The following is a 13,883-nucleotide window of genomic DNA, read 5'->3' as shown; positions in this document are numbered from 1 at the left end:
TCCAGGCTGGAGTGCAGGTGTGATCTCAGCTCACTGCAAGCTCCGCTTCCCGGATTTATGCCATTCTCCTGCCTCAGCCTCCGGAATAGCTGGGACTACAGGCGCCCACCACCTTGCCCAGCTATTTTTTTTTGTATTTTTTAGTAGAGACGGGGTTTCACCGCGTTAGCCAGGATGGTCTCGATCTCCTGACCTCTTGATCTGCCCGTCTCGGCCTCCCAAAGTGCTGGGATTACAGGCTTGAGCCACTGTGCCTGGCCTGCCAGGATTTCTTTACTCTGAGTTAGGTACTTCTTTCTCTATGCTCCCATTGTGTTTTAAACATCTAGATATTATAATGCGTGTATACAGTAAAAGTGCACAAATCTTTTCTTTTTCTTTTTTTTGAGAGGGAGTTTCACTCTTGTTCCCAGGCTGGAGTGCAGTGGCACCATCTCAGCTCACCGCAACTTCTGCCTCCCTGCTTCAAGCAATTCTCCTGCCTCAGCCTCCCAAGTAGCTGGGATTACAGGCATGCGCCACCATGCCTGGCTAATTTTGTATTTTAGGTAAAGACAGGGTTTCTCCATGTTGGTCAGGCTGGTCTCAAACTCCCGACCTCAGGTGATCCACCCACCTTGGCCTCCCAAAATGCTGGGATTACAGGTGTGAGTCACAGCGCCCACCCTAAAGTGCACAAATCTTAATGATAAAATCTGATGAATTTTTACATGTATACCCAGGTGAACCAGCACACAAATCAAGATACAGGACATTCCAGATCCCCACAGGCTTCAGTGTGTCTCCTGTCATTCATATCCCTTGTCCCCTGTGTTAACTTTCATTTTGGCTCTTATAATAATTGGTTAGGTTTCAGTTGTTCTTGAATTTCACATAAATTCAATCAAACAGTTGCCTTTTTAAAACAAAAAAAACAAAAAACAGGGTTTTGCTGTGTCATCCAGGCGGGAGTGCAGTGACACAATCATGGCTCACGCAGCCTTGCCCTCCCAGGCTCAAGTGATCCTCCCACGTCAGCCTCCCGAGTAGCTGGGACCACAAGCAAGCATCACCATGCCAGCTGATTTTTTTATTTCTTGTAGAGATGGGGTCTCACCATGTAGCCCAGTCTGGTCTCGAACTCCTGGGCTCAAGTGATCCTCCTGCCTTGGCCTCCTAAAGTGCTAAATTACAGGCATGCGTCACTGCCCCCGGCCCAGTGTGGCTTTTGTGTGTGGTTTTCTTCACTCAATATTCTATATGCAAGATTCATCCATCATGTAATTTATTATTCTTTTATTGCTGAGTATTATCTCATTGGATATTACAACTTTTTCTACTCTTGATGGACATTTATATTTTCAACTTTTGCCTGTTATAAATAATGCTGCTATGAATATTATTCTACATGTCTTTTGACGGAACTATGCACTAATTTTTCAGAGAATATACTTAGGAATAGGATTGCTATCATAGGGCAGGTGAATATTTAATTTTGGCAGATATTGCCAAACAGATTCCCAAAGTACTCCTACTAATTTACATGCCCACCAGCAGTGTGTGACAGTTTCCATTTCTGCACATTCTTGCAAACATTTTTAATTTTAGGCATTGTGGTGGGTGTTTAATGTAATCCCCTTGTGTTTGAATTTGCATCTTCTTGATGAGTAAGCACCTTTTCATATATGTATTAGCCATTTGAAGATCCTCTTTGAGAAGTTCCTGTCCATGGTTTTTGCCCATTTTTGGTTATCTTTTTTTCTTACTATTTTCTAGTTCATTATAATTCTAGGTATGAGACCTTTATCAGGTAAACTTATTGTGAATGTTTTCCCCCAGTTTGTGGTTTGACTTTTTACTCTCTTTATTATGTCTTTTTTTTTTTTTTTTTGAGACAGTCTAGCTCTGCCATCAGGCTAGAGTGCAGTGCCACGATCTTGGCTTGCTGCAACCTCCATCTCCCGGATTCAAGCGATTCTCCTGCCTCAGCCTGCCGAGTAGCTGGGATTACAGGCATGGGCTGCCACACTCAGCTAATTTTTGTATTTTTTGTAGAGATGGGGTTTCACCATGTTGGCCAGGCTGGTCTTGATCTGCTGACCTTGTGATCCACCCGCCTGAGCCTCCCAAAGTGCTGGGATTACAGGTGTGAGCCACCACACTGGGCCTTAATTATGTCTCTTCATGAAGAGAAAGTACTGATTTTAATTCAGCTCCATTTATCTATCTTCTTTTATGGTCAATACTTTTAGTGTCTGTTCAGGAAATCTTTGCCCATGTCTCACTGGAGTGTGACTCACTTCTCACTTCATGGCTGTGAGGCCCTTGCAGGCAGGGCTAACTCTGTATGTTCTGAGCCTCACACAGAGCTTGGAACATGGCAGGAGCTCCAGAATCACTGGATGAATGAATTCATTCATGCAAATGTGTAAAGTAACACACAGTCTCTGCATGCAGATTTTACTTCCAGTGATGAAAACAATTACTGAGGAAACCCCTGATGCACATATATGAGAAGGGATCATTATAACCGGCTATCACAGTTTATTTTTATTTATTTATTTTTTTTTGAGACGGAGTCTCGCTCTGTCGCCCGGGCTGGAGTGCAGTGGCCGGATCTCAGCTCACTGCAAGCTCCGCCTCCCGGGTTCCCGCCATTCTCCTGCCTCAGCCTCCCGAGTAGCCGGGACTACAGGCGCCCGCCACCTCGCCCGGCTAGTGTTTTGTATTTTTAGTAGAGACGGGGTTTCACCGTATTAGCCAGGATGGTCTCGATCTCCTGACCTCGTGATCCGCCCGCCTCGGCCTCCCAAAGTGCTGGGATTCCAGGCGGGAGCCACCGCGCCCGGCTGAACAAGACACTTCTTGAGGACATCATGTAGGTGAGATAAACAGGCCTCCCAAGGCCCGCGTTGGGTCTGTTCCTTCGTTGCCCCGCGGTGAGCCTCTCGCTGCCGCGGAAGAACGAAGCATCGCGGGCTGGCGGACGGTCCCTGGTCGCGGATGAGGCTTTGCCGGGTGCCCGGGAGGAGCGGGCGGGAGTCTGAGGACGTCCGTGACCAGCGGGGCCCGGGCCGGGAGATCAGTCGCGCCACGAAAGGCTTCCCGAGGCTGAACGTTCGGGAGGGGCCGTGGCCCAGACCTGGAGTCCCAGCACCTCGGCCGCCGGTGGAGCACTGGAGGCCGTGGCCGCCCGCGGGGCCCCCTGCCCGCTGCCTGGACGGAGCCGGTTCATCGCGACAGGGGAGCTGCAAGAGAGAAACAGTAACTCACGCCGAGGCGGCTGTGCGGAGACCGGAGTTTCATTATGACTCAAGTCAGCCTCCCTGAGCGCTGGAGGAGCTGGGTTTTTACGGATAACTTGCTGGGGGGGAAGCCAGTGACCGGGAGTGCGAACTGGTCGGGGATGAGATCCCGGGGAGTCAGAGCTGTCTTCCTGCGCGGAGCCAGTTCCAGGGTCGGGGTCACGAGATCAGACCAGCCAGGTTATCGATCCAGTGGTGCCAGCTGATCCATCAGGTGCAGGGTCTGCAGAATATCTCGAGCACTGATCCTAGGAGCCGTGCAGGGAGGGTCAGAATCGTGTAGCCTCCAGCTGCATGGCTCCTAAACCAGAATTTCCAATCCTGTGGCTAATGTTAGTCTAGTCCCCAGGCAAGAAGGTCTGCTTTGGGAAAGGGCTGTTACTGTCTTTGCTTAAACTATAAATTACAAACTCAGTTTCTCCCAAAGTTCGTTCAGCCTATGCCCAGGAATGAAGGACAGCTTGGAGGTGAGATGCAAGATGGAGTCGGTTCAGTTGAATCTCTTTCACTGTCATCATTTTGCAAAGGCGGTTTCAAGGCCAGAAATTTGAGACCAGCATGACCAACATGGTGAAATCCTGTCTTTACTAAGGATACACAAATTAGCTGGGCATGGTGTGCACACCTGGAGTCCCAGCTACTGGGGAGGCTGAGGTGGGAGGATTGCTTGAGTACCAGATGTGGAGGCTGCAGTGAGCCGAGATCACGCCACTGCACTCCAGCCTGGGCAACAGAGCGAGACTCTGTCTCAAAAAAAAAAAAAAAAAAAGACTCGGCAGAACAGGCTAGACAGATAGATGTTCCATTCTGGGGTATATTGTGGGATCTGGAGGTGGGATTTGAGCAAGAAATTGAGGAAGCTGATAAAATCGAATTCACTGGCAGAAGAAAAAGAGAGAAGATGACACAGCTAGACAACTAGCCAGCTGTTTTCTTTTTTTTTTTTTTTTTTTTTTTTTTTTTTTTTTTTTTTTGAGGCGGAGTTCCGCTCTGTCGCCCGGGCTGGAGTGCAGTGGCCGGATCTCAGCTCACTGCAAGCTCCGCCTCCCGGGTTTACGCCATTCTCTCGCCTCAGCCTCCCGAGTAGCTGGGACTACAGGCGCCCGCCACCTCGCCCGGCTAGTTTTTGTATTTTTAGTAGAGACGGGGTTTCACCGTGTTCGCCAGGATGGTCTCGATCTCCTGACCTCGTGATCCGCCCGTCTCGGCCTCCCAAAGTGCTGGGATTACAGGCTTGAGCCACCGCGCCCGGCCGCCAGCTGTTTTCTAGTGTTCGCCAGATAAGAGTGACAGGACTCATCGGCCTCCTGTGGGTGGACTCCAGACTCAACTGAAAGCTGACGAGAGCACATTCCTTCAATTGGAGGGAGGAAAAGGGGAAGATATGTTGAAAGGGCTGCCATTTATACCAGACCACTGAAGAGGAAGTTACGGTTTTCTCATTAGTATACACACATTGTAAACTTCTACCCACCCAAACCAGATTTCTGCCTCCAACACTGCACTGAAGCTGTTCTTGGTCTCCAGTAATTTCGTGTCTCTGATGAACACTTCACTGTCCTCTTGACTAGACACAGTTGGCCACAGGATCCTTCTTGAACATTCTCACTCTTGGCTCCCTTGGCGCCCCACTCTGGTGTTTTATTGTTTTGTTTTGTCTCCGAGACAGAGTTTTGCTCTTGTCCTTCAGGCTGGGGTGTGGAGTGCAGTGGTGTGACCTTGGCTCACTGCAACCTCCACCTCCCCAGTTCAAGCAATTCTCCTGCCTCAGCCTCCTGAGTAGCTGGACTTACAGGCACCTGCCACCACACTTGGCTAATTTTTGTGTTTTTAGTAGAGATGGGGTTTCACACTGTTTGCAAGGCTGGTCTAGAACTCCTGACCTCAGGTGATCCCCCCACCTCAGCCTCCCAAAGTGCTGGGATTACAGGCGTGAGCCACTGCGCCCGGCTGATAATTCTCCTTTAAATAAAATGTTGGGGAGTTTACTTTTAGGCTGAGACCTGAAGGAAAAAAGAAAGTGACATGCGAAGATGAGGAGAACTTAAGCAGACGAAGTGCCTCGGCTGTGGAGCAGGGAGGTGTTTGATGTTGGGGTTTGACAGCTGGCAGGCAGGGGGCAAAGGGGGTGGCACGAAGCAAGGAGCTTGGACATTCTGAGTGGAATGAGAAGCCAGTATGTGGAGAACGGGTCGGAAGAGAGTAAGAGCAGAGACTATTGCAGTGGTCAAGAAAAAAAGCAGGTCACTCAGACCAGAGTAATGGCAATAGACTGAAAAGTAGGGTTATATTTTATGCATTTTGGAGGTAGAAGTTAAAGGACTTGCTGTTGAATTGGATATGGGGGAATAAGCAAAAGAAAATGACTTAAGTTTCTGGCAGGTTCGTAGGTAGTGGTGTCATTGCAGGTCTGGGTGGGGAGGCGTCATTTTAGATGTAAGAGTGATACTTCCAACTGTAGGCGTAGTGTAAAAAGTCGGACATGTGGGTCTGAAGCTTGGAGGAGACGGGCTGGAGTTAGAGATCTGAGAACTCACTGGCTTTAAAATACATGGCAGTTGGTACTATGAGAATGAGATCACTGAGGGAGAGTTAGAGGGCCAGGTCCTGGGGATCACCACCATAAAGACGCAATCAAGGAGGCGCAGGCAGTGAAAAGAAACACCAGGTCAGGCACAGTGGCTCACACCTGTAATCCCAGCACTTTGGGAGGCCAAGGCAGGTGAACCACTTGAGGTCAGGAGTTCGAGACCAGCCTGGCCAACAGGGTGAAACCCCATCTCTACTAAAAACACAAAAATTAGCCAGGTATGGTGGTGGGCATCTGTAGTCACAGCTACTCGGGAGGCTGAGTCAGGAGAATTGCTTGAACCGGGAGGTGGAACTTGCCGTGAGCTGAGATTGCGCCACTGCACTCCAGCCTGGGCGACAGAGCAAGACTCCGTCTCAAAATTAAAAAAAAAAAAAATAAAGAATTCTCTATTGGCTCCTTTTCTATATATTTTTAAAATTCTATTAGAATCAAATCTGTTTTTCCATGTATGTTTATCGTCCGTGCTCCCAACTAGAAAGTCAGTTTCTTGAGGGCAGAGGATGAATCTGTTTGGCTCCCCATCACATACATCCCTATTATTTGGCACATCTGAAGCACTGGGATGAGAAATGGTTCCACAAGAAAAGGTGGAGCACAAACCCATCGCTGTAGAACTGTGAGCGAAGCAGCAATCCCTTTTTTTTTTTTTTTTTGAGATGGGAGTCTTACTCTGTCACCCAGGCTGAATGCTATCTCAGCTCATTGCAACCTCCACTTCCCAGGTTCAAGCAATTCTCCTGCTTCAGCCTCCCGAGTAGCTGGGATTATAGGCACCACAACCGCGCCTGTTTTTTTTTTTTTTGTTTTGTTTTTTGAGACAGAGTTTCGCTCTTGTCGCCCAGGCTGGAGTGCAGTGGCATGATCTTGGCTCACTGCAACCTCTGCCTCCTAGGCTCAAGCGATTCTCCTGCTTCAGCGTCCCGAGTAGCTGGGATTACAGGCATGCATGTGCTACCATGCGCAGCTAATTTTTGTATTTTTAGTAGAGACGGGGTTTCACCATGTTGGCCAGGCTGGTCTCGAACTCCTGACCTCAGGTGATCCACCTGTCTCAGCCTTGCAATGTGCTGGGATTACACGCGTGAGCCACTGCAGCCAGCAGCAATACCAATTTCTATTATACCATATAATCATATCTCCTGTCTTTTTGTCCATTAATTTAGTAAGTATCTTTCCTTCACTTGTTTAAGCTAAGTCCTTAATTATTAGTAATTACCACTGGTCTGAAAAATTAGACACCTGAATTGCCCAAGTATGTCAAACACAGAATCATACTTACCTAACAAAGTTAGCTTACCCAATGTTTCTGTTAACAACTGGACTAACATTTACAGAGTGTTTACCATAAATGTTTGAAATACCAGGAAGAGCAGAAAAAAGGCTAGCAAACATTAGGTTGACAATTGGACTACAAAGTAACCTTTGTCGATCAACAGGAACTGACCTAAATGAGAACGTGGCGGGGCAAGCTTTTGGAATCTAAATTGTATTACTGAAAGTAATATCCAGAGAGTCTTATCTTACAAAAACACCACCACAAAAAAACTAATACTGAAAAGTTTTTGTTTTTATTTCCAAGATCAAATATTACAACAGGACATTTACATGTATTTATAAAAAAATGCAGCAGTTGAATGTATAGATCAGAGGTTTCCTTGAGTTTGGTCCCTCTCTCAGCACAGTGAGCTGATGTCTTCAAAAGACTTATCGTCCCACTCCCCTCCCTCCCCCACCCCGTTGTCCCCCCCACCCTCCCCGTTTCAAGTTGCAGTATTCATATAAAGCAACTGGGTACAACACAGCAAGAATATTCACAATTTGGTACAGCCCAAACCAGAGGATCACCAACGGACAGCAAGATCCTCTTTTTGGAAATTATTTACCTATAGACTATGTAGATCTATAGATAGATCACACCCAGTTATCTAAGATTTCCCTGGTTTTAGAGCAAGTGGAAGTTCCATTGAGTCTTAGCCAGCAGTTACAGCTCTGCTTTACCTAACGGCATGTTCTTCTCCTCTTACAAGGTTAATTTTCTACCGCCTCCATGTGTCTTCAAATGTAAGGCTTTCCCGAGCACCTTTATTATGACTTACTAGATATACAGGAGGGTCTCTAATGTGTCTTGAACAAACAAATTTAGTGGATGGTCCAGCTGCCCCTTGCTCAATAATCCCAAAGACTTCTTCCCAGCACTGAGAAGAGCTGCAGAAATCAATGGTATCTCCTAGCACCATGGGAGAAAAGGTCCGGAAAACACAATTCGATGTGCATTTTAGGGAGCACTTGCCAGAAACGTTACAATAGGAGCACTGTCCTGGTTATCTTCTTGGATTCAATCACAAATCTAGAGTACAGATGAAATTTAGAGCCTGTCCTGCATTAAGAATGCAAATCTCGGTAAGACCCCCCCGCCCACACACTTTGTCCAGAATAAGCTGAGCACACAACATCCCAGGGAATCTCTAAATACTGTTAGGAACTGCTTTAGAAAACACTTCAAAGCAAATACCCCGAGTTGACTTCACTCAAGTCCCCGACCCACCCTCATCCCTATCCCCCCAGAAATTTCATTCCTTAAGATTAACTTCTCTGAGTAAGATGTAAAGTGAGGTTTGGAAAATGACATGAGACATGTTTAAAAACACAATCAATGAAGACATGCCAGAATTGGACATCCCAGGTGATTCCAAATGCATTGTTCAAACTGAACTCATACAAAGCATGCACAGAGCCTACACAGACACTGCTGAGAGTTTCCATGGAACAATCAATACCTACTCGAAGAAGGACTTTCCGAAAGGGCAAACAAAACAAAACAACACCGGATGTTTACAATTTGTTAATAACAACAACAACAAAAAACCATTCTGGAAAAAAAGATTATCAGAGGAGTGAAGAAAACTGTGTCTAACAGATTCATGCCAAAGCTTGGATGGAAGCCCCTCAAAGTCTAAGTATCACGTTAGCATCAACTGGTACTCATTTCTCTATATCTAAGACTAGAAAATTCTCTCACAGCTTTACTGTTTCCTGGCAAGTGTTTTCAACAGCCTTTCCAGCTGAAGGGACAAACCCAGGAAAGTAACAAGGCCCAAGACCCCAGACGGGGAAGATAAGCAGCCCCTCCGAGAAGCTCGCTACTCATTCACTGAAAGTGGAGGTCACATACTACTTTCACTCTCATTAGCAGGTAAAAAGGGATTTTCTGATGGCAACAGTCACTCCGTGTAAGGTTTAACTTTACAGGGCAGTAAGTTATCAAAAAGTTATCGTTAAAAGCATATGATTAGTGTCATAAACATATTTATATTTGGAATTACACCATTTGATATTTCCATTAAGAATGCAAAGCTTTGAGAAAAGCATCCTGTAAAATCATGTTGCTGAAAACAGCAAAGTATCCAACTGAATGTAAATGGTCTAATGTCATCAACCTGAAACGGACCCTGGTGACAGGCACTATGGAGCCAACTACCTTGATTGAGAGAGAGAAAAAAGCAGGATGGCAGGGAATGGTTCCAGATCAAGAATCTCTCCCTTATCAGTTAAGAGTTCCACACTGAGCCTATGAAAAAAGCAAATTAAAAAGATTTTAAGAAAGGGAGAATTCAATTCCAGGTCAGAATTTATCTAATGATTTGAAATGTTTCCCATTTACCATGTCTAAAAAAATGAATGACTCATGCTAACCCAGTTGGATTAATAACTTCTTTTGATGAGATAAAATATTACTTAGGTTTAGTCCAGCTGAGCTTGACTATTCTTCCCATTTGAAAACCCAAATGACCTTTAGAAGGGATACAAAATACCCAGAGTATTGTGATCTCTAGAGGAAATACAATTAAACAAACAATAAAAACTTGCTGTTTGTTGCCAAAGAATTAAGTACGACAATATCTACAACTTCTCATATTTATAGATTAACATATGATGGTTCTTGGGAAAAATACTATCACTGGTATTTGCCATCTCTAATCCTAGAAGTAAATCTGGTTATCTTTTGAAAATACTTTCTCATTACAGAAATGCTAAATTATGTTTATTAAAGTAGTTTAAATTGGATTACCCAACTCTATTTTGAAATCAATATGGCAAAGAAAGGCCTGTGCCAAAAATCATCACATTTATGAGAATATCTGCAATTTTAAGCAACAAAACAGTAACTGGTAGGCCACAAAGAGAGTAGGGCATCACAGAGCTAGCCACTCTCTATTTGAAACCAGAGAATTCTCCTTAGCTAGAGAAAAAATGAGCTATAAAAGTAAGTTTGCCTCAAAAATTTCCTCCAATTTTATAAAAAATGAAGATTGTTACATATTAAGACTTTGACAGGGAATTTCTTAAACATAGCCAATTACATTAAAAATCATAACTATTTTCAGAGAATGAATGTTAAAAGTGAATGGTGGAGAAGGAAACTAGAAAGCAGGATTACAAGACTTTCTAATTAAGAGTCTCACTGTCACATTCAATAATCCAGCCATGTAAGTTCACCTCACAGGAAAACCACCAAGGACATTAGAATCTCTATTTTTAAAAAGACGTCAAGAAATTCTTGATTCTCTACTGTCTCTGTAGCAGGACTGACACACAGGTGAGTCAAAAACCGAAATAACCATCACTGAAATACCAAATCTCTATACAACAGGAGAAACCGACATACTGGCATGGTACCCTCTGTTGGGTTATTTGCAGTTCTAAAGAACATTCTTGCCACTATTCTAAAATGTGTACTGTGCAACACCACGTTTCATGGCAAGACAATAACTGAAATGCTAAGCAAGGCAATCCAGTGAAGGCGAATGTCCATAGTACACAGCTGTCTTCAGCCTATTCATCAAGGCTATAGTAGCGGAAAACTGCCATGTTCACCAGAAGAGCTGGTTCTTCCTATGCTCATTACATTTTAGTTTTACACAAGACTACTAATTCATCAGCCTGCACCCCATGATTTACTACTGAGTAGTTAAATGATGGTCAAAAAAGGCAGAGAGAGGGTAAGAATCACATAATAAAGATACATTCTATGGGATAAAAACGTTTTTAAAAGTCAGCCTAATTGTATCTTTAAAAAGTTGCTTCTGCCAAAACCAGGCGTGAATCTTACAACTTATACAAACCAACTTCCCAACAGGCCAGTAAAGTACTTTAAGTACACAAGTAAAAACAAAATTTAGTGCCAGTGTTAGTGACATATTTGGTTCCCATTTACATTTTAGTCATACTCAATACTGATTAGGCACACGGCATTAAGTTTTAAAAAATAATGAATTGTTCAAAAGATTATTACTAGACCTATAACTATTATACTCTCTGGAGGTTTCAGTCATCACAGTAAGATTAGGAGCAAGTTACTGGCCAAATGATACCTGAACACAGAAAAAAAAAAACAAAAAAAAAACAAAATGATTAACCAGCACACTTTTAATTAGCCTAGAGAGGCCGGGCGCGGTGGCTCAAGCCTGTAATCCCAGCACTTTGGGAGGCCGAGACGGGCGGATCACGAGGTCAGGAGATCGAGACCATCCTGGCTAACACGGTGAAACCCCGTCTCTACTAAAAAATACAAAAAAAAAACTAGCCGGGCGAGGTGGCGGGCGCCTGTAGTCCCAGCTACTCCGGAGGCTGAGGCAGGAGAATGGCGTAAACCCGGGAGGCGGAGCTTGCAGTGAGCTGAGATCCGGCCACTGCACTCCAGCCCGGGCGACAGAGCGAGACTCCGTCTCAAAAAAAAAAAAAATAAAAAATAATTAGCCTAGAGATAATATGCAATAAAGGGGAGAGACTGGAAGCGTAAAATTTGGAGTGGAAAAAGGACTTCAGAGATAATCTAATTTGCTGGTCTAGAAAAGGCTGAGCACTATTAATCGAGTCCAATTCTCTCATTTTTCAGATGAGAAACTCGAGATTAAGAAGAAATAGAAATGTGAAGGAACAACTAGCAGAGCTGTTCCCCAAGTACACTCACACCCTAGTGCCCTTTCTGCATATAATATGTACTAGGCTGCGCATCTGATTTGTACCTGTAGAGAAATTAAATCTTGCTCATTTTTCAGTTGCTAGTGGCTCCCTCTGGTATTTTTCCGAAGTGTACAAGTGAGATCCCTGCTAGCTAGAAACGTTGACTCCGGGGGATCAGTAATCCTTTCTTACTTGGGTACTGGCTATGCCTTCCTGGCAGAACTTCATGCCCTAAATCTAGAAGTTACGAAAGGTGGAGCTAAAGAAATAGGTGAGTCAAAAGAAAATCTGAGCTACAGTGCTTGCCACTTTTCAGTCTTGTTTAAGACTTTGCTGACTAAAACATACTCTTCCCTTTTTCTACGCTTGAACTAATAGGTAAACATTTACATGCTCTCCAATTATTTCATGTGTAGTGTGTCTCCCTAACTGGATAAAACAGGCAGGAATCAGATCTCATTTATTATTTTTTGAGACAGAGTCTCGCTCCCTCACCCAGGCTGGAGGGCAGGGGCGTGATCTTGGCTCACTGCAACCTCCGCCTCCCGGGTTCAAGAGACTCTCGTGCCTCAGCCTCCCCAACAGCTGGGATTACAGACATGAGCCACCATGCCTGGCTAATTTTTATATTTTTTAGTAGAGACAGGGTTTCACCATGTTGGCCAAGCTGATCTCGAACTCCCAACCTCAGGTGATTCCCCCACCTTGGCCTCCCAAAATGTTGGGATTACAGGCGTGAGCCACCACACCTGGCCAGGAATTAGATCTCAGATTTCAAAATATTTCCAACTTCTATAAAGAACTCAATAGCTAGTTGTTGATGTCTAAGTCAAGGAAGAATTATATACAAGATTTAAAAACATACACACCGAGGGTTCAATAATCTGGTATGGATGGGACACAGAAAACAGAATTGTAGGCTGGGCGCGGTGGCTCACGCCTGTAATCCCAGCACTCTGGGAGGCCAAGGTGGGCGGATCACAAGGTCAAGAGATCGAGACCATCCTGGCCAACATGGTGAAACCCTGTCTCTACTAAAAAACAAAAATTAGCCAGGCGTGGTGGCGCTCGCCTGTATTTAAAAAATAATAATAATAATAATAATAATTGTGTCTTTTCTGAAAAATGTTTAAAAAAAGAAAAAATTCTTTTTTTACCCTTTTCATTTATTCTTGGCAAATAATGCCAAATAGCAATTTTCCTTTCACATCTTCACCAGTGCATCATTTTTAAAAAGCAATAATCAGCCTCTCAAAATAATGGCATAAATAAACATTTATAGGCATAGTGCAAATCCCACAACTTTAACCCAACTACTTCCTCTATATTTATGGGAACAAAACTAAATGATAATTTACAAAGCCCAACCATGAGAAGATAACCATTTGGGTGGCCTGATTCTCTTGCTGTCGGAGAACACGGCATGGATGTTGGAACAGTGTGGACTCTGGATTCCAATTCTGATTTGCCGCTCACTAGCTGTGACATCCTGAGTAAGTTCTCTATACCTATTTTCTTAACATGGGAAGAAAATATGTATTTCGTACAATTCTTAGGGAGACTGAAGAAGAAAATGTACATAAAAGAACCTAGTGCATGCCAGTTACTCAGTATTGTTTCCTGTTCTTTTCTCATTTGGCACTGTTCTTTCTCTTCTCCAGTTCCTTCCGATATCAAATTCAAAAAAGTATTCCTCTCACTTCTTTCCCACTAGTTTTCTTCTTCTTCTTCTTCTTCTTTTTTAAATTTGAGATGGAGTGTCACTCTGTCGCCCAGGCTGGAGTGCAGTGGCACGATCTTGGCTCACTGCAACCTCTGCCTCCCAGGTTCAAGCCATTCTCCTGCCTCAGCCTCTGAGTAGCTGGGATTACAGGTGCCTGCCATCACACACGGGTAATTTTTGTATTTTTAGTAGAGATGGGGTTTCTCCATGTTGGTCAGGCTGGTCTTGATCTCCTGACCTCAGGTGATCTGCCCACCTCGGCCTCCCAAAGTGCTGGGATTACAGGTGTGAGCCACCGTGGCCTGGCCTTCCCAGTAGT

The sequence above is a fragment of the Trachypithecus francoisi genome, unplaced genomic scaffold (genome assembly GCF_009764315.1).
Source record: "Trachypithecus francoisi isolate TF-2019V2 unplaced genomic scaffold, Tfra_2.0 Lachesis_group0, whole genome shotgun sequence".
In the NCBI taxonomy this organism is placed as follows: Eukaryota; Metazoa; Chordata; class Mammalia; order Primates; family Cercopithecidae; genus Trachypithecus; species Trachypithecus francoisi.
Note: the sequence above shows the minus strand (reverse complement) of the source record.